Source organism: Rosa rugosa, chromosome 3 (genome assembly GCF_958449725.1).
Source record: "Rosa rugosa chromosome 3, drRosRugo1.1, whole genome shotgun sequence".
In the NCBI taxonomy this organism is placed as follows: Eukaryota; Viridiplantae; Streptophyta; class Magnoliopsida; order Rosales; family Rosaceae; genus Rosa; species Rosa rugosa.
This window is the reverse complement of record NC_084822.1, coordinates 8694432-8712671: the sequence shown is the minus strand read 5'-3', so window position 1 is coordinate 8712671 and position 18240 is coordinate 8694432. Positions and strand designations below refer to the sequence as shown.

At 39.4% G+C, this 18240-nt stretch overlaps 2 long non-coding RNA genes across 4 annotated transcripts; both read left to right on the top strand.

Annotated features, from left to right (window-relative positions):
- Positions 1 to 4241: 4241 nt before the first annotated feature.
- On the top strand, positions 4242 to 7685 carry LOC133741448 (uncharacterized). Of its 3 annotated transcripts, none has more exons than XR_009861923.1 (5): positions 4242 to 4948; positions 5028 to 5189; positions 5590 to 5673; positions 6925 to 7018; positions 7388 to 7685. It is a non-coding gene; the product is annotated as an uncharacterized LOC133741448 (long non-coding RNA). The 3 variants fall into 3 exon arrangements; XR_009861922.1 differs by having other exon boundaries at positions 4244 to 4948; positions 5028 to 5139; XR_009861921.1 differs by having other exon boundaries at positions 4245 to 4948; positions 5028 to 5139; positions 5596 to 5673.
- Positions 7686 to 9147: 1462 nt separating this feature from the next.
- On the top strand, positions 9148 to 11726 carry LOC133739928 (uncharacterized). The gene is made up of 3 exons (XR_009860898.1): positions 9148 to 9640; positions 9755 to 9861; positions 10864 to 11726. It is a non-coding gene; the product is annotated as an uncharacterized LOC133739928 (long non-coding RNA).
- The last annotated feature ends 6514 nt before the right edge of the window (positions 11727 to 18240 follow it).

Below are 18240 nucleotides of genomic sequence, written 5' to 3'. Positions count from 1 at the left end.
GCGCAGTAAGTTTGACTACTCCTCTAGGATCTCAAGTACAAAACCCTAGCAGACCAGAGCCCATCAGACTGATCCACAATTAGGCCAAACAACATCCTAAATAGCTTTACACACCTAAAACTGTGAGATCCCGAATTTTGAAGTTGCTCGAATTTTAATTTTCAGGTAAAAAATGGAAGTAGAGGTTGACATGAGTTCACATCATTTTTTGGTTTAAGTTTCAGATTTCCGAGTAATTTTTAAGGAATTTTTGAAGTTTAGTGAGCGTGTTTGGATGAGGGGAAAAAATGATGGAATTTAATTAAAAGTAAGGATTTCATAATTCTTAGAACTCAATTCCCTCGTTTGGCATTAGCAGATTGGAAATTTTAAATTTCTCTGTGGAAAAAAAAAAATGAAGGAATTCATTATTTAATTTTTCACTTCAATTTCCACCATAATATGTGTCATTTACGGATTCCTTTGCAGTATTCAATTTTCATTTCCAAACAAGACTTTTTTCTATTTATTTTAAACTTTCTTAATTTATTACACATTCTAAATCCTAAATAGATACAGCAAAACAATAGAAATAACAATTAATAGAATTTTTAATTGATGGACTTAAAGATTCCATCATTTATAGATTCTTACGGTTTTCATAATTTTCTCATCCAAACGCACAGAAAGAAAGTAGAAATGCTGACATGACATGTTCTGATTGATTGTTAGGTGACATATCGCTTAGAGGGTAGAACAGCTTATGCTGACGTCATCCATGTGGATGTTGATGATGTCATCATCATCTTTAGTCATTAGACATGTGTCATTATTTGATTTTGTTTGGGTGGTTTTGTATGGTGTTGACACGTAACACCAAAGCTACTAATCCTTGGTTGACACATGTGAGTGTTTTGGCAATAATAGATTGATCAGCAGCTTTCCTTCGTTGATTATTTTCAGAGACTTTCTCTTTCTCCTCATTTTCTCTCTCTAAAATTTCAGCGGATCATAACTTTTGATACATAAATCTGATTCAGGATCTGCGAAAATCTACAGATTTACCTTGATATCCTTTTTCTATCTATGGAGGTTTGAGTTGGATCAAATGGTTATTTCTAGAATGCTCGTATTAGGAGACTTGGTTTACGATCAGTATTCTAGGAGGTGATTCATATTGTCAAGGTGAGTGGTTCTATAATATGTTTCAAATATTCTTATTTACTATAAAAGTGGTGGAAAAGTATGATTTTAGCCATTTACAAAATATCTCTCTATGTTCAAGTGAAGCACGTCTAGTTGCGAAATGTGTGAGGTTAATATATATTATGTGCCGGATCCATTGTTTGACTAGTCATGGAACATGTAAACTTCTACATGGAATATGCCTAGGGAATAGTGTGTCGCACGGTTGTATAGGGCTAGAAAAGGCCATTAGGTTACCTGTGGTGAAACCTGATTGAAGGATCACCATGTTACGAAGGGAAGATGCGATGTGATGAATTGATGTGAATTGTTGTGTATACGGTATACTACTTTCTAGCGTCAGTAACGTGTGTAAAATGAGATGGCTGTTATGTTACATGATCTACTCACAGAGAGTGTGGTTTTGCTCACTCACCCATCTCTAATATATTTTACAGAGAAATCTAAGATTTTGTCGAGCCAAAAATGTCTTGGACAAGCCTAGAATAAAAAGCATATTTACATTCTGCTTTGTAACACTCACACCTCAAATTCGGCATTAGGTGCTTAAAACCCACCGACACCCGGTTCGGGGCATGATAGAATGGTATCAGAGCTAACCCAGGATAAGAACCTTAGAATCTATGGTAAATTAGGATTGTAGTGAAACATAATTAAGAGTCATAAGTGTTTTAGGTATTTTGAAGTGAATTGAATTTCAAAACAAAATTCTTTTAAGGATGATGAATTGTGAGATCCCGAATTTTGAAGTTACTCAAATTTTATTTTTTAGGTTGAAAATTGAAAGTAGATGTCGCCACGAGTTTGCAGCATTTTTTGGTGAATTTTTCAGATTCCTAAGCCATTTTAAAGGAATTTTGGAAGATTAATTGAAAGAAAATAGAAATGCTGACATGGGATGTTCTGATTGGTTGTTGGGTGGCATGTAGAGCTTGGAGGGTAGAACAGCCGATGCTAACGTCATTCGTGTGAATGTTGCCGACGTCATCCATATGATGTTGCTGATGTCATCATCAGCCTTGGTCATTAGACACATGCCGATATTTGGTTTTGTTTGGGTGGTGTTATGTGGTGTTGACACATGGCACCAAGGTCACCAATCCTTGATTGACACGTGTAAGTTTTGGCTATAAGTAGATTGATCAGTAGCGTTTCTTCGTGAGAGATTCTTAGGTAGGGTGGTCGTACCATGTGGTGGTAGGGCTGCCCAATCTGGGACTTCCAGGAGGGTGTTTTTGGTATATTGATTTATTAAAAGAGAGATATTTGAGATATACAAAGTTTTTTCTTAATTTTGGCTAGGCAACCGTACCGCCACGAGGTAGGACTGCCCCTACTTAAGAATTTCTCTTCCTTCATTGATAATTTTCCAAGACAGTAGAGAGTCTCTCTACTCTCTCTCCTCATTTTCTCTCTCTAAAATTTCAGCGGATCATAACGTTTGATCCGTAATTCCAATTCAAGATCTGCAAAAAACTACAGATTTGTCTTGATAATCTCTTTCTATCTATGGAGGTTTGAGTTGGATCAAATGGTTATTTCTAGAAAGCTCGTATTAGGAGGCTCGGTTTACGATCGGTATTCTGGGAAGCGATTCGTATTGTCGAGGTGAATGGGTTTGTGTAATATATTTCAAATATTCTTATTTACTATAAAAGTGGTGGAAAAGTATGATTTTAGCTATTTAGGAAATATCTCTCTATTTTTAAGTGAAGCATGTCTATTTGCAAATTATGTGGGGTTAATATATTATATGTTGGATTCATTTGTTTGACTAGTCATGGAATGTGTGAACTAGCTTGTACATGAGTTATGTCGAGGGAACAATGTGTCGCAAGGTTGTATAGGGCTAGAGAAGACCATTAGGGTGCCCTTGGGGAAACCTGATTGAGGGATAAAATGTTATGGAGGGAAAACGCGATGTGATGAATTGGTGTATATTGTTGTGTATACGGTATACTATTTTCTAGCATGTGTAGAATCACATCACTTTATTATCATATTACATGATCTACATACTGAGCGTGTGGTTTTGCTTACCCACCCATCTCTAATATATTTTGTAGAATAGTCTAAGATTTTGTCGAGCCAAAAATGGGTTGGACGAGTCTAGAATGAAGAGCCTAGAAGGAAATTAAAGCCTATTTACTTTATATTTTGTAACACTCACACCTTGGATTAGGCGTTAGGTGCTTGAAACCCACCGACACGGAGTCAGGGCCATGATAAAGACTCTCTAAGGATCCCACGTGCATTGGGCACCCAATCTGTTCTAGGCACCCTAAATGATTTGGACACCTAATTTGATTTAGGCACTCCACCTCCTGTGTCGCCCACAATTAGTGTCCAAACCGCCCTGCCACAGCTCGGTGTCAGAGCCTTTCGTTACCGCTTCCACAGAACAGGGCGCAGATCTTCTCACCGCCACCTTTGCACATCGGATCACAACCAATGCCTAAGTCTGGGCATAGGAATCGAGTCTCAACCAAGAGCGCTTTTCCAGCTTCGCTGCAGTCAGACTCAATTCAGAGCCGGACCAAATGTACATCCTTCTCTTCCGCCCTCATCACCAAACTTGTACCAAAGGTGCATCGTCACTTACAATACTCAGAGGTCGTGATCCATTCCACTGCCTCATATGCCAAAGATCGCACTACTACAAAAATTGAATCAGACGACGCCTCTCAGACGACGCATCACAATTTTCCGTCGTCTGATTGATTTTTATTTTTTTAGATGTCGTTTTTATAAAATCCGTCGTCTGATAAGGAATTACGAATGAGTTTAGAAGACGTTTAAGGATAGAACCGTTGTATGACCCAAAAAAAATTGAGTGGCAAATTTTCTGCCATGTATGTGGTGCCAAATCTCATATCAAACTCCACATTCCCCCCTAATAGGTATTAAACATTCGATGAGAAAACCCTCAAATTTAAATGGTTGTATTCAGACCACATTTTTACACAAATCTGTTGTGTCATTCCTTGTCCAAATTGATAGGGTCGAGTTTGAAACCCTAACACTCGAGTAAAACAAAATAACAAAAAGAACAAACATACCCAAAAGGCCAAAATCAAAACCCTCTCTCGACAGCGCCTCACTCTCGCCTCGCCTCACTCTCGACAGACCCAATTCTCTCGACTTGCCTCACACTCTGCACTCACTGGCAACCCCAACACTCCCTCTGCTTGGCAAAACCCGACCTCTCTCCCCCTCGACAAACCTTTTCTCGTCAAACCCTATTTCTTCTTCTACAAATCCCAACCAAAGCTCTCTCTCTCTCTCTCTCTCTCTCTCTCTCTCTTCTCGACAAACCCAGACCAAAACCTAATGGGTTATTCGATCTGGGAAATAGTGAAGCCCTTCATCGATGTTGACCTCAACAACTCCGAGCTCTATTCTGACCGCGCTCAGGCCAACATCAAATCCAACTATCTCTGGTAACAACCCCCCTCTCTCTTGCAATTTCCGAGATCGGCTGTGTGTTTTTTGCTTTGTACAAAGTGAAAGAGAAAGAGATTTGGGTAATTTCTGGGCATTTAAAAAGCTAAATGCCCAAATCGGTGAGTTGCTGTCTCGAAGATTAGGGTTCTCCTTCCGCCGCTTGCCATCGCCATCGCCTCTCTTCAGTCTGGGTTCAAATTTCAAAATGACGAAGTCGCCATCGCCATTGTCCTTTCTGGCTCTCCTCTGTCCTCTCTGGCTCTCTCCCTCTCCAGGCTCCAGCATGGTCACACATCGACAAAACACATCGACTGAGCAAGTGAGTCGAATTTCTCATGAATCTGAGTTTCTCTTTCTCACGAATTTCTGGGTTTTCACTTTTCACTCTTGGTTTGCAGTTTGCTCTCTTCAACTCTTCGGTCTCTTCCTGAAGCCGTCAAGCAACAAAGCAGATTCTGGGTTCGACTCTTCAAGCTCAGTCAGTCGCTGATTCTTCAAGGCTCAAGCTCGGTGAGTCGCTGACTCGCTAATTCTTCAATTGAAAGTTTGAAACTATGAATGTAAGAAACTTAGAATGTTTAAGTTGCTGCCTTGCTGTTGCTGGGCATTTTGAATCTCTGATTCTTCGAGCTGATTCTGCATCTGTTCTGGTTCTTAAGTTTCTGATTGGTGTTCTGTTCAGGGATTCTTGTATGAGTTGTATCTGTTTTGGACTTTCCTAGTTTGCTTAATGCTTATTGTATCTGTTTTGGTTTAATGAAATTTGGCAGTTTTGCCTATCTTGATTAATAGAACTGCATCTGTTTTGGTAAATTGAATTGCATCAGTTGTGGACTTGTGGTAAATTGAATTACGCTATGCATGTACTGTGCCACTGCTGAATTCTATATTGGTTTTGGTGATTTTATTTATTTTCATCATTATTTTGGCCTCTACATGACAATGATTTTTGGAATTAAGTTTCAGCTGCTTAGAGAAGCTAGCACTTCCGTTTTGGAGATACTGAAACTTGATGTTATCTCATTTTTGTACATTCCAATACAGGTACTATTTTCAGTTTTAAGTTTTGCAATATTTGATTTCTTGAAGTATATATTCTTGCCTTGGTGTATCAAACATTTTGTTTTGTAGGTTGTAGGGAATATTGCTCAATTGAACATATAAATATGAATCGGTTGTAGATCTGTTCATATACCATTGATATCAGCACTGTTAAGGAATTATTTGATCATGGTTTTTTTTATACAGAACGCTTACAGCTGCTTATATATATATATATATATATATATATATATATATATATATATATATATATATATATATATATATTACTTTATGTCCTGCAAGTATAGGAACTTCTGATAGGGAAAAAATTGGTCTTTCTTATTTATTTTTAAGATTATGGTGGTGAATATAAAGGCGCTGTAATCAATTGTATCTAGCATATTGAGGTCTTTGTCACTTATGAGGGAGCTTTACTTTGGTGCATATAATCATCTTGGTACCAACCATATCATTAGTTTATGTCTGTGATGTTTTCTGTACTTTTGAAAAGCATGGTCCTAGAATATCAAAGTAAGAGGTTGATTCATTCCAAAATCACGAAAGGTAAGAGGAGAAGTAAAGGTCATGTAAAAAGTGTTGTTATATTGTTCCCGTAGTGGCATAGTGCAGTTAATTACTTTTACTGTCTTACAGAACTCGCAAATCTGTTTTATGATTGCAGTCGGAAGTAATTGCCTTAGATGTTTTTAATCTACTGAAAAGAAAAATAGGATTGTTTTGGTTTCAATCTTCTCAGGATTATTTGGTTGGGAACAAAAAAACAAAAGAAAGAAAGTAGGATCAAGATGCAGTTTTCTCTTTGTTTCTTTTAACTAAATATCTCTCTGTTATTGTTCTTGCATCAGTGTCTCTTTATATATGTCAAGCTGCTACCTAGCTTCATATTTTATACAAAGTAAGGTACCTAAAGACTTCATACGTCCTCTTACAGCTCTATCAACGTGCAGTCATACTATACCCTCACTTATACTAGATGTGCACACCTCCATTTGTTGTGAAGACTAAGATTTTTAGTGCCCATGAAACATATTTGTTTTAACTTTTAAGTGCAGAACCATTTTACCATGCATATATGTCATGAATCATAATTCCATATACAAAGGCATATGTTGTATGCATGTACTTCCACGTGGATGTATGTGTTTGTGTGTGCATTGATGCATATTTTGGCAAGTTACTAGTTTCTATGATCAAACATCTATGTGACTCGAATTGATTGCTTATCTTCAGGTAGTTGGAAAAAAAGTATATAAGGCTCTATCATGCTTCATTGTCAGAGGAACTCTATGCACATACTGAAACCATGCTTTGCAACTCAAGTCAGGTAATTGCATTCTTGACCTCATTAAAGTAAGGAAAAGATCTAACCAAACTGGCTAATACCTTATCGAGAAGGCAGATGCTAAAAGTAGACCTATATTTTCATATGTTTGCATGTGCCAAGGCTATACATGATTATTAGAAAATATGTATCCATACTTTCTCTGGAAAGTCAGCTGATCTTGTGGAGAAAACAATACACGTTAGTTATTTCCAGCAGGTTTATTTCACATTCTCCACCTTGCATGTATTAATCATAGATGAGCTAATCTTATGGGTTAATAGATGGGAACAATTTCTATACATTGTATTAATGACCAATTTCACCGATGCTAAATGTAAACAAAAAGTAATGTTTGTTTGATGGTTGCAGCTTTTAACATCAATTGAAAACTTCTGCATCTATTCAATTGTTGTTGGAATGGTTATTGGGATATCAGTTGGAACTCAAAGAAGGGCTGCCCATTCTTACTAGTCCCAAGGATCACAGACAGTAGCTCGACTTGTAGACATGGAGCTGCAAGGGTACTCGGCCATTGTATGATGTACAAAATAGCAAAAGTCGACAGAAACAGAGAAATAAGACAAATGTACAAATGACCCTCTTAAATTTGTGTATGAATATTTGGGAAATACTCCCTATTTGATATCAATTTACTGAATTCATTTTACATATGGTGGGATTTGAATTAATTTGATTGTTATATATCTTGACCAACATTTTATAGCACAATTGTAAAAGCTCAATGTGTCATCTTAAAGCACAGATACATTTAATTGTTAGTCTTCACACCACACTTTTTGCCAAAAGAACTGTCGAATGTATACAATAGTTATGACGGCTACAAAATAAAAACTGTCGTCTGAATATAAGTCACACAATGACCATAAAATAAAACGACATCTGAATCGCAATCACACAACAGTTTTTAAAATCGCCCGTTGTCTGAAGAATAGTACACAACAGCCAATGCTGTCGACAGGCTGCCGGCATGCTGTCGATAGGCTGTCGGCATGCTGCCGAGCCCTTCACACGACGGTTCCCTACAATCGACCTTCATCAGACGGCGCCTCGATATACGACGGTCAGCCTCCATATCAGACGACAGTTTTTGCCCGTCGTCTGTTTCAATTTCTGTAGTAGTGTCGGCCAAACCAAAACCGGTCTTCTGACCCTTGAGTCTGTCCCTACATGGTCAGATCTTCCACCCTGACCTAGCAAACGTATCCTCCACTAGACACTCGCTCTAACGATGAGTTCCCTCAGAGAACCAAGATCTAACATCCAAGACGCAAGGTGTTGAAAAGGGTTAGATGCTTGCTGAGCAAGACCGACCATGAATAGCTGCAAAGAAAAAGTGAGATACGATGAGGACAACTCTGTCTGAGATTAGTGTCGAACGCCATTGTTAGGGCTCGAAGCCGTGGCAGCTAGAATTTAGAAGGAGCTGAAACCCCTTTATTCTTGGCGAAAGATATCTTAATTTGATATGTCAATTAGTTAGGATTTCTGTAGACCCCGTGAAATTCTGAACGTCACTTTTGGACGGGATAATTTTTCTTGACCTTTGTTTGGCCAAAGACTTTTGGAAATAGTTTGGGCTTGGGCCTTGGGCCCAAGAATAGCATAAGGTTAGAGTCCAAAATTTACTTTAGACACCCAACAGACGGGTATGCTAGTGAACCTAGCCCAATAAGTTAGTCGACCTTTGACCCGAACATCTCTCTTGATCTAATATGGTCCTTGTAGCTCATAATGACATCTTTGCATAATTTTGAAATATACTTGTGCGTGCGTTTACGATTTCTCGTTTTACCTTATTCCTTACCCGTTGGTTGAATTCCTACTCGCCTTACCCGACGCTTACTCGTCAACCATCTCACCGATTTTCAAAAGCATAATTTATTTACTCCTTATATTTTTCAAACTCGAGCAAAATTCCAACCAAACTTACCTTGTCATTTTTCTATCTACATACAAGTTTGGTAATGCCCAATTCTTATTTAGTCTTGCCAACATTTTTAATTTTTGAGTTTTCTTTTATTTATTTGTTCAACTTTTATTTCCCCATCATATTAGTTTTTACACCCTATTTTTCCTATCACATGCCTTAGCTGATCCAAACCCTTTTCTGCCCACACATTGAGCTTCCTTCTACCTATACAAAGCCCAAGTCTTTCCTTCACTTTCACGTTCTTGTCAAATTGGGCAGAGGGAAAGTAAACCTCGTTCAGCTCCTCCCTTCCACGTTGCCAGCATGCATATGGCCATTACTCCAAGAACATCACTCCAGACCTTCAAAAGGGAGAGTCCCAAACCAGAGGTCGATGTCCACCCTCCTCTTCTCGCCCTTTCTCTCTTTACTGGGCACATCAGTGTGTTTGCATGCCTCGAAACTCCTAGTTAGGGACCTCCGATCAAAAAACTTTCTTCATCAAAGTTGTTCGTCTACGTCTCCTTTATCTAGTCTCCAAATTTCAGCTCCATCGGAGACGTTTTGAGACCTGTACATCTCTCGAAGCAGAAGATGTTCGGAAGCGAGCCTGTTCCGGATTTCTGCTTGAATTTCCTTTCTTGCTCTATCCGAATCCCCCGCATCTTGTTTGAGACTGATACCAACAGTTGGTAAGATTCTTGAACTATCAAGTTCCTATTTCTTTCTTCAATTTTTAGGCTCAATACGTTCAAAACAACTATTCCACATATTGAGAAGTTTCTGTTGCACTCTGCGTGTTCGAGATTGAGCGAACTTCTTGGCCTGTGGCTGGACTCGATCCAATCAGCTCCCTCAGCTCTCTTTCCTGTTGAAACCCTCAAGAAAAACTCACCTTTTTTATTAGTCTTTGGTGAGTATCATCTTTTCCATAAAACTCTATATACTTTTGGTTGTTATTACGAATTCTTGAAGATTATGAACTTGTCACTGCTGTTGTTGGTATCTTGCTGCCTTAATTTTGATTTCTCATCCATTCTAATGTCTAGGGATTCTGCTAGGTCATGGCTACACCTTGAGTATTAGAATCGTATTTGGTTCAAAGGTTATTTGTTGTTTGTAGCTGTCCAAATATCATGTTTCAATGCATTATGTCATCGAGCTACAGCACCTGCCCATATAGTATTAGAAAGTAACTTGAGCTATAGATCATTAGGAGCACTAGACATGCCTCTTAAGTGTGTTGGGTTAGCTTCGACTGGCCATATTGGGTACCAAAAGAACTTTGAGCAAAAGAGCAACTTTCTGCAGTTTTTCACTTTTCGGTACATTCTGACCCAGTTTCATTTATTCCAAAACTGGTGCTAAACCGCTCGGAATTTGGGATCAGTTTCTTCTAGAGAAATATAGTAGACACATAGATGAACATTCTGGATTTTGAATCACCTCAAAAGAATTTTTCTAGAATTAGTTATGAATTTTTGAAAAAGGTGTACAGAAGCTGGTATTTCTGGAAAGAATCTGCACATTGTTTTACTTTAGCCTTTAAAACTTTTACTCTTTGTTTGGTTTCACTTGAAATTCAATAACCATTTCAATCTTACTGAGTTGGTAGTCAAGCCATCCTTCTTTCAAAATTTCTCAAGAATTTACCTCAAGTATTTTGAACAATTCTGTGACCCTTGACAACTCCTTTAAAACTCTGTTTTCGGTTTTCAGCAACTTGTCTTTTAAAAAGTGTTCTTACCCCCTCTTCCTAGCAACAAACTCCTTATTGGAACCCAAATGGTCTGGTTATTAGCTAGTCAATTAGGTTAAGGGAAAGGTTCTCTTTGGAGAGTATTGCGTGTGAATAGCTAGCCTAGTTTATCGTTATTAATGTTACTTATTTGGTCTAGGCTTGATATCTTGGTAGGATCTTGTGAAGTGGTGGTTGCTACAAGGTTGCATTGAGGCCAAGTGCTGCAAGAGAAAGCTCGAGTTCCAGGTAGGGGATGCCTTTAACTCTATCTATGCTTTTCTTGCATATACTATGTTTTATATGAGGCCTCTTGCATGGTTTTTGGAAATTATCTGTTTTACAATTGAAATGGTTTGCGTGGATTGGATTGATGTGTTGGCAATTGATGGGGATGTAAGGAGAGGTCAGTTCCTCCTTGAGCCACCGGTGGTGGGCAGTGTGCACCATGCCCTTGTTATTGAATTACCCCCTTTGTCTCTAGCCTTGTGATTATTGAATTCCGGAAAGTGATTGGCTAGATGGACGGTTATGATGAAAGTTGTGGAAGAATATCAATTGCCGTGGGATTGTAGTTACGTGGTGACGATCACGTGGAATCGCAAACCGGTTTTTATCTATTACTTTTTCTCAAACCGATAACTCATATTTTTAAACTTAGAAATGGGGGCGGGCATGGGCAATGACTGGATGTAGGAGCCTAACCCCTACTTTAGTTTGTTTTGCAGGATGTTGTTGTCGAAGCTTGGGTACGGAGGATAATCCTTGGAGGCCAAAATTTGTTTTGTTTAAAGTTTATTTTATTTGGCTTGTTTGATTTCGTTAAATTTTTGTAACGTTATGTATGGTTGATGATGTGTGTGATTGCTTACCACCAAAGTGGAACCCTAGGGTTAGAACCTCCATTTGAGTTTAGGTCCTAGTGGGCTAGACCTAGAAGACTCACGTAAATTACCTTTCAATGAACCTAATGTAAACTTGGGCTAAGAACTAAAAAATGACGTAGGTTCTAAACTCAACACAACACCACCTTCCTTTCCTCTTCCTTGCCTAGTTCGTAATCTTGTGATTACGAGCCAAGCCCACTCCCAAAAATTTTGGGCTTATAGATTTCTTGTTTTCCAACCTAAAGGCCTTGTCTCTTTGAGGAATTCTAGGCCCAAAACACTTACTCCAAGTGTTACGGGTGTAGGGTTCCTTGGGGAGGCGGCGCTGTGGTAATCCGGTCTCCGGGTCGCCACAATTTCATTCTAAATTTTAGGATTAAATACTTGTTACTCCCTGTACTTTTCTTCATAAAATAGTCTGATCCCTCACCTTTTAAATTAAACAGTTTAGTCTTTATTCTCTTTAATTCTCACCCAATAGGTCCAAAATTACTATTATACCCCTCTTCTTCTTTTTTAATACTTTTATATTTTTTTTTTCCCTGCTTCTCTCCCTCTCTCTCTCATCCAAACCCAACACCACTCCCTCTTCTCCTCCCTTGAGCCCTCTCTCTAACTCTCTCAGCAAACATGAGTGAGTTCATCGACCTAGAATCTCAAACATGTCAATCCTCCCCTACTCGCCTCTCCAGTGCTGGACCTGCCGCTCCGTCCTCAACCCCTTCTCCATCGTCGATTAAGCTGCCAAGATCTAGATATGCCCCTTTTGCTTCACCTGCAATCACGTCCCTCCCATTATACCTCCATCTCCGATGAAAACGTCCTCGCCGAGCTCTTCCCCTAGTACACCACCATCGAGTACGACTCATCTCTCGAGAAATCACCCACACCACCGGTTTTCATCTTTGTCATCGACACTTGCATGATCGAGGAGGAGTTGTAGCTTCTCAAGTCGACTCTGTCCCAGGCGCTGGGCTTATTGCATGGTCACTCCATTCTAGAGCTCATCATCGACAATAGGGAAGAGGGCCTAGTCGTCGATTTCATCGGCGACAGGGATCAGGATTTGGTTGTTGGGAGGGAGGAAATGAGCGATAAGATTTTGATCGGCTTTTAGGGTTTTTGTTTTTAGGAGGAGAGAGAGAGAGCCGCGAGAGAGAAGCAGAAAAAATAAAAAAGAGAGAAAAATAAAAAAATAATGAAAAAGAAAGGAATTTAGGGTATAATAGTAATTTTGGCATTTTAATTCAAAAGGTGAGGGACTAAACTGTTTTATGAAAAAAAAGTATAGGGAGTAATAAGTATTTAATCCTAAATTTTATAATTATTTAGACTCTGCCAATAACCAATTAATTTTGAGTGTGACACTTATATTATTTATTACTTTAAAGTTTACTAACTCCACACTCCACATACACGGTGATTATATATACCCATCATATTCTGCCACTAGAGGTAAGGTAATTTGAAGTTACACAAGCTATTCAGATTACACAAACCCTAAACATTCTTACTGACTTGACCGTCGGAGTCCCTTTGACCGGTATCACACCAGTCCTCAATCACAAAGTATTTCGATTGTCTTTCTTATTGTGCATGTAATCGAGTTGACAAAGTAGATGAATTTCCGACGCAACAAGGTCAATTAATGAAAACATGAAGGCTATCTTCCAATCCATAATCACATAACAAACATCCCATCTATCCTTCATAACCTCTAGTACTTAAACTCACCATTGTAGGCAAGATATTAGCTGCAGCCTGTGATGCCCCTGAAATTCGTTATTATTTTCTGACAATTTTCCGGAATTTAATAAGTAGTTGTTGGAAGATTTCATGGTTCGGGGATGGAGTGGAAGTCTTTCGGAATAATAATTACTCGAAACGTATTATTTCAAGGGGTCAAGGAGTTGACATTCTATTCGTTGAGTTTTTCTGAAAACTTCCTTTACGAAAGTCGTAGAGCGCGTAGATACGAATTCGTGGACATGCGACACGCGTAAATCAGAGTTAGTATGTGAATGTTATGGTCAACGGAAAAACCTACTATTTTCAGAAAATTACTATAAATAGAGGATTTCCGGAAATGGAAATCACTTTCCATTTCTGTCGGTTTCTAGAAATTTCTAGAAACCCAGACTCTCTCTACATTCCGGCTGACCCGACCCAAACCCGAAAACCCAACCCAACTTTTCCAGTGGATTACGGCGTTGCCTGGTGACGGCACCGGCCCAGAACCATTCAGACTTACCTCGCGGTTCTCCCTGTGGTGGCGGCTTGCTCCGATTCTCATCCATGGCAGCGGATCGAAGTGGCGAACTTAGGTGCAGTCGGACCCGACCGGATTTTCCTCCTCCGGCGAAGGCCGAGCACGAAACCGGTCTTGTACTTCTCGTGGGAGCTTCCTCTTTCGATCCATTGTGGTGGTTTTGAATGATTTGCACCGGAGAAGAGTCAACTTGAGGTGAATAGTGGATTCCGGCTTGTGAGATTGATTCTGGCCGATCTAGGCCAAACCTGCCAAAACCTCAGGTATTAAAGTTGATCCTCGTAGTATAAACTCCATTTTGGACAGTTGGATTGTTGTGGTTTTGAGTTTGGCTGGCGGCTGTGTGCTACCTCCTGTGGCGGCGCTTAGCAGCATTTCCGGCCATGTCAGGGGCAGTTTCTGGTTTTATATATCATCTACTCGTCGATACGAACGTTTTGATATATGGTATGTAGCATTTGGAGATCGTATGAGCATGTTAGGGTTTTTAGCGGTTTCAAATTGTTCAGTTTTCGATCCGTGAGAATGCGACAATCCGATCGACTTGTAGTTTCAACATATCTATCGTAGGAGTGTGCCGGAGACTTTGGGTGGTCTCGGATGAGGTTTTACCTCGATTGGTGTTACTTTCGGATTTTAGTTCAAATTGGGGATTCAAACTTTAATCACTTTGTGATTCGTGCACTGAATCGAGACCGTATGTGTTTAGGTACTTGACAGACTTTTGTTGAGCGGATTGCAACGATTTGTGCTTGTCTTGGTAAGCGTGTGAAGACGCAGCAGAATTCGAATGTGAGTAAATCTCACAATATTCTTTATGAATAAGTTACCATATTGTCTTGGAATTATTATTTAACTGTGACTATAGTTGGTATTAGTGGCATTCCTGAGTGGATGACTACGTGTGTGTGTGTGTGTGTGTGTATATATATATATATATATTTACGTGAAATATATATGTATGAGAAAATTTCAGCTACCGTCCCCAAACTATGTTGTCAAGGCCAATTTGATACCCGAACTCTCAAAAGTATCAATGTGATACCCAAACACGTATTTTGACATCAACGTGATACTTCCGTAAAAAATCTATAACGGCGCGGTCTGCTTGCTGACGTAGCAAGCACGTGGGCCCCTAAAAAAAGTGAAATGACCAATTTACCTTTTTTTTTTTTTTAATTCATGTTTTTTCTTTTTCTTCTTTTTTTTAGCTTGTTCTTGTTCTTGTTCTTCTGGGATTTTGTTCTAGCCAAACCGCCGCAAGCTCCGCTCCTTCTCCTCCACCCAAGAATCAAAGAAAAATGGCTTCTGCTTCTTTTTCAACCTCAGTCCTCTTCTTCTTCTCTCTCATCTCCTTCTCCTCCGCGCAAACCATCACCAAGCTGCCATCATCCTCTTCAATTCCTGCTACAAATCCATGTTCTTCTGCTCAACTCGCGGCGGACGGACCCAAAACGAAAGTTGGGTGACATGATAAAAAAACAAAAAAAATCAAATCTTTCTGCACCTAGAAACTGCTCTGGGCACCCGGAGACACCCATGTCTTCTTCTCCGCCAAAACCGATCTCCTTCTTCTCCGCCCAGCAGCTTTCCTCTTCTGGGGCAACCAACCGGGAAACCGGTTCACTGCACACCAAACCCTCCTCCGCCGCCACAGCCTCAGCGTCCTCCTCCTCCATCGCTGTCGTCATGTCAGTAACAACATATACCAGAAACTCCGATCAAAATCACAATCACAAGACCAAAGCAACATATAATTATGAATTCATGTATACAAGAACTAAAAACAAACCCATCATAAACCAAAAAAGAAAAACTAACCCAGATAACAATTGAGCACAATTAGACAAATAAAAAGACTTGGCAGCTGGTACTTGGTACCTTTGGCTTCTCCCACACACTGTCAATTGCTCGATTTGAGTGAAGAGCTGAAGCTGAAGAGCGAGCTCCACTGCCTCACCAACAATGGCGAAAATCACAGAACCTCACATCCCTGCAAATCAAACACCTCAAGCAAAAGCAGATAAACCACCTTCAAACTTCGATCCAGAAACCATGCGAGGTCTCCTCCTCCACCTCTTCCTTATCCCTCACCGCCTCGATCCCCTCCTCCTCTTCGCTGTCGCCGACGCTCTCGATCCTTTGCCTCCTTACCCTGCTCCGCTTGTTGAACTGCCCCTTCGATTCCCCTCCCCGCCGCCGAACCACCCAACAGCCCCATAGCTGATCGCCGATCAAACGGCGCCGTCGCTTCGCCATCGAAATCCACTTCATAAGCCACAAACACTTTTGATCAAAAAAAATTTCTCCATTTCGGCTGTTCTTCATAAACCCACAAATCCATTCCCAGAAAATAACCAATTGTGATAGAAAGGAGAGAGGATCAGATTGGGAAATGGAGAGAGAGAGAGAGAGAGATCTATTTTATTTTTATTTTTTAAAATTAATTAGTAGAGAAAGACAATTTTACCCTTGATAAAAATATCACATGGGACCCACGTGCTTGCCACGTCAGCAAACAGACGGCGCCGTTAGAGATTTTTTACAAAAGTATCACGTTGATGTCAAAATACGTGTTTGGGTATCACATTGATACTTTTAAGAGTTCGGGTATCAAATTGGCCTTGACAGCATAGTTTGGGGACGGTAGCTGAAATTTTCTCTATATGTATTGGTGCAATTGTTGTGATATGGGCAGCATATGATGAATTGAGTTCATTATATATTGTTAAGAATAGTGAAATTGTGTGTTGAGTTGTGATTATAGAATATCATTTGTTGAGATTGCAAACAATGATTGGAATTAAGTTCATTATTGTTGAGAATAGTGAAATTGGGTATTGAGTTGTGATTATAGAATTTCATTTGTTGAGATACCATGGGTCTAGTATGACTATCTTAAAATGTGATTTAAGATATGGTAACTGGTGTAGGAATATCTGTATAATGATTGGTGAAATCAGTGTGATGAATCCTTGTGATGATTGTTGTGTAAAGCTTGTATAGGAATATCTGTGTAATGATTGGTGAAATCAGTGTGATGATCTTTGTGATAATTTTTGTGTGAAGAATGTGGGAATATCTGAGTGATGACCGGTGAAATCTGTGTAATGATCAGTGTGATGATTGCTTTGTAAAGGAGTTGAATTGTTTGTTTTAAAGTAACCTTCATAAATAAAACTATATGCAAGGGTTACTATGAATTGATTTACCTTTGTTTGATTTGTGATTGCCTTGCTTTCTTTTTTGTTTTTACTGTTGAGGGTTTGAATGATTTGAGGGGCCATAGTGGCCACTAGTGTTCCCTGTGGGGAGGATAGGAAGGTGATTTCATTGTTTTTCACCTTTGTGGGAAGGAAATAAGTGTGATTTTGTGATTCGCCGTAGTGCGTTAAAATAGTTTCAAACATTACTTGAGGAGGTTTTGTTTGACTGGAATTTGTGTAATTGGAAGCTAGGTTGAGAATCTGAGCATGTGGTTTTAGTCACGAGTTGACTTACGTAAGCATGATATGGAAGGTTATGAAACTGATGGTTGTAGTTGTGAGTTGTGCTTATTGTTGTTTAGGTTGAGGTGACTTAAGAATGTGTTTCTGCTTTGTGGTTTTGAGTTAACTCATACAAGTTTTCGTAAGCTTACCTGATTTGTTGTGTGGCAACCCGGTACACTATTCGATGGTATATAAGGGTTAATCCTGCAGGTTAGGGAAATCGTGGCTGAAGCTAAGACCTTGTAGCAGCTGATCGGGTAGGAAGCTATTTTTGTGGCTTTACTGTTGTTAAGACTTCCGCTGTGTAGTAAGCTCTGAGGAGCGTTTACTTATTATTTTGTTAACGCAATTTAATTTGTAAACTTTGTGTAATGTAATATGTACATGACTCTAAATAACGAGTCTGTATTCACATTATGGGTTCGGTACATTGTTGGTTGTCTTTGTTTAAAGGAAAATTTTCTTAACTGTTTTGTTTGATGTCCGAACCATCACGCCTGGAGTTCTTGTGTTGTTTGAAATTGTATTATTATTGTGATTGAAATTCGGGGCATGACACAACCCTCTGTGCATTCAACGCAACCTTTTTAGGTATTTTAGCAACCTAAATAGCCTTCCATACTACTTTAAATGGATCAACTAGTGGTGGAGGAGTTGACACTAAACCAAGTGCCAAGTCCCTTGCAACATAGTACGCACTATTAGTAGTAAAGAAACCCTTCTAATGGAAGTGTCAAATCTACCTATCAATCAGTGCACGTCTACTCAAGGAAATATTTGGAATGAGTGCGTGTGTTTGGTGGGGTGGTAATACAATGACTTCTTATTTGGGATGTCATGTGTTCGAGCTCCATTAAAGGTGGGGTTTAAAAAAACAGAGGAAATATTTAAAATATGCTTAACATAT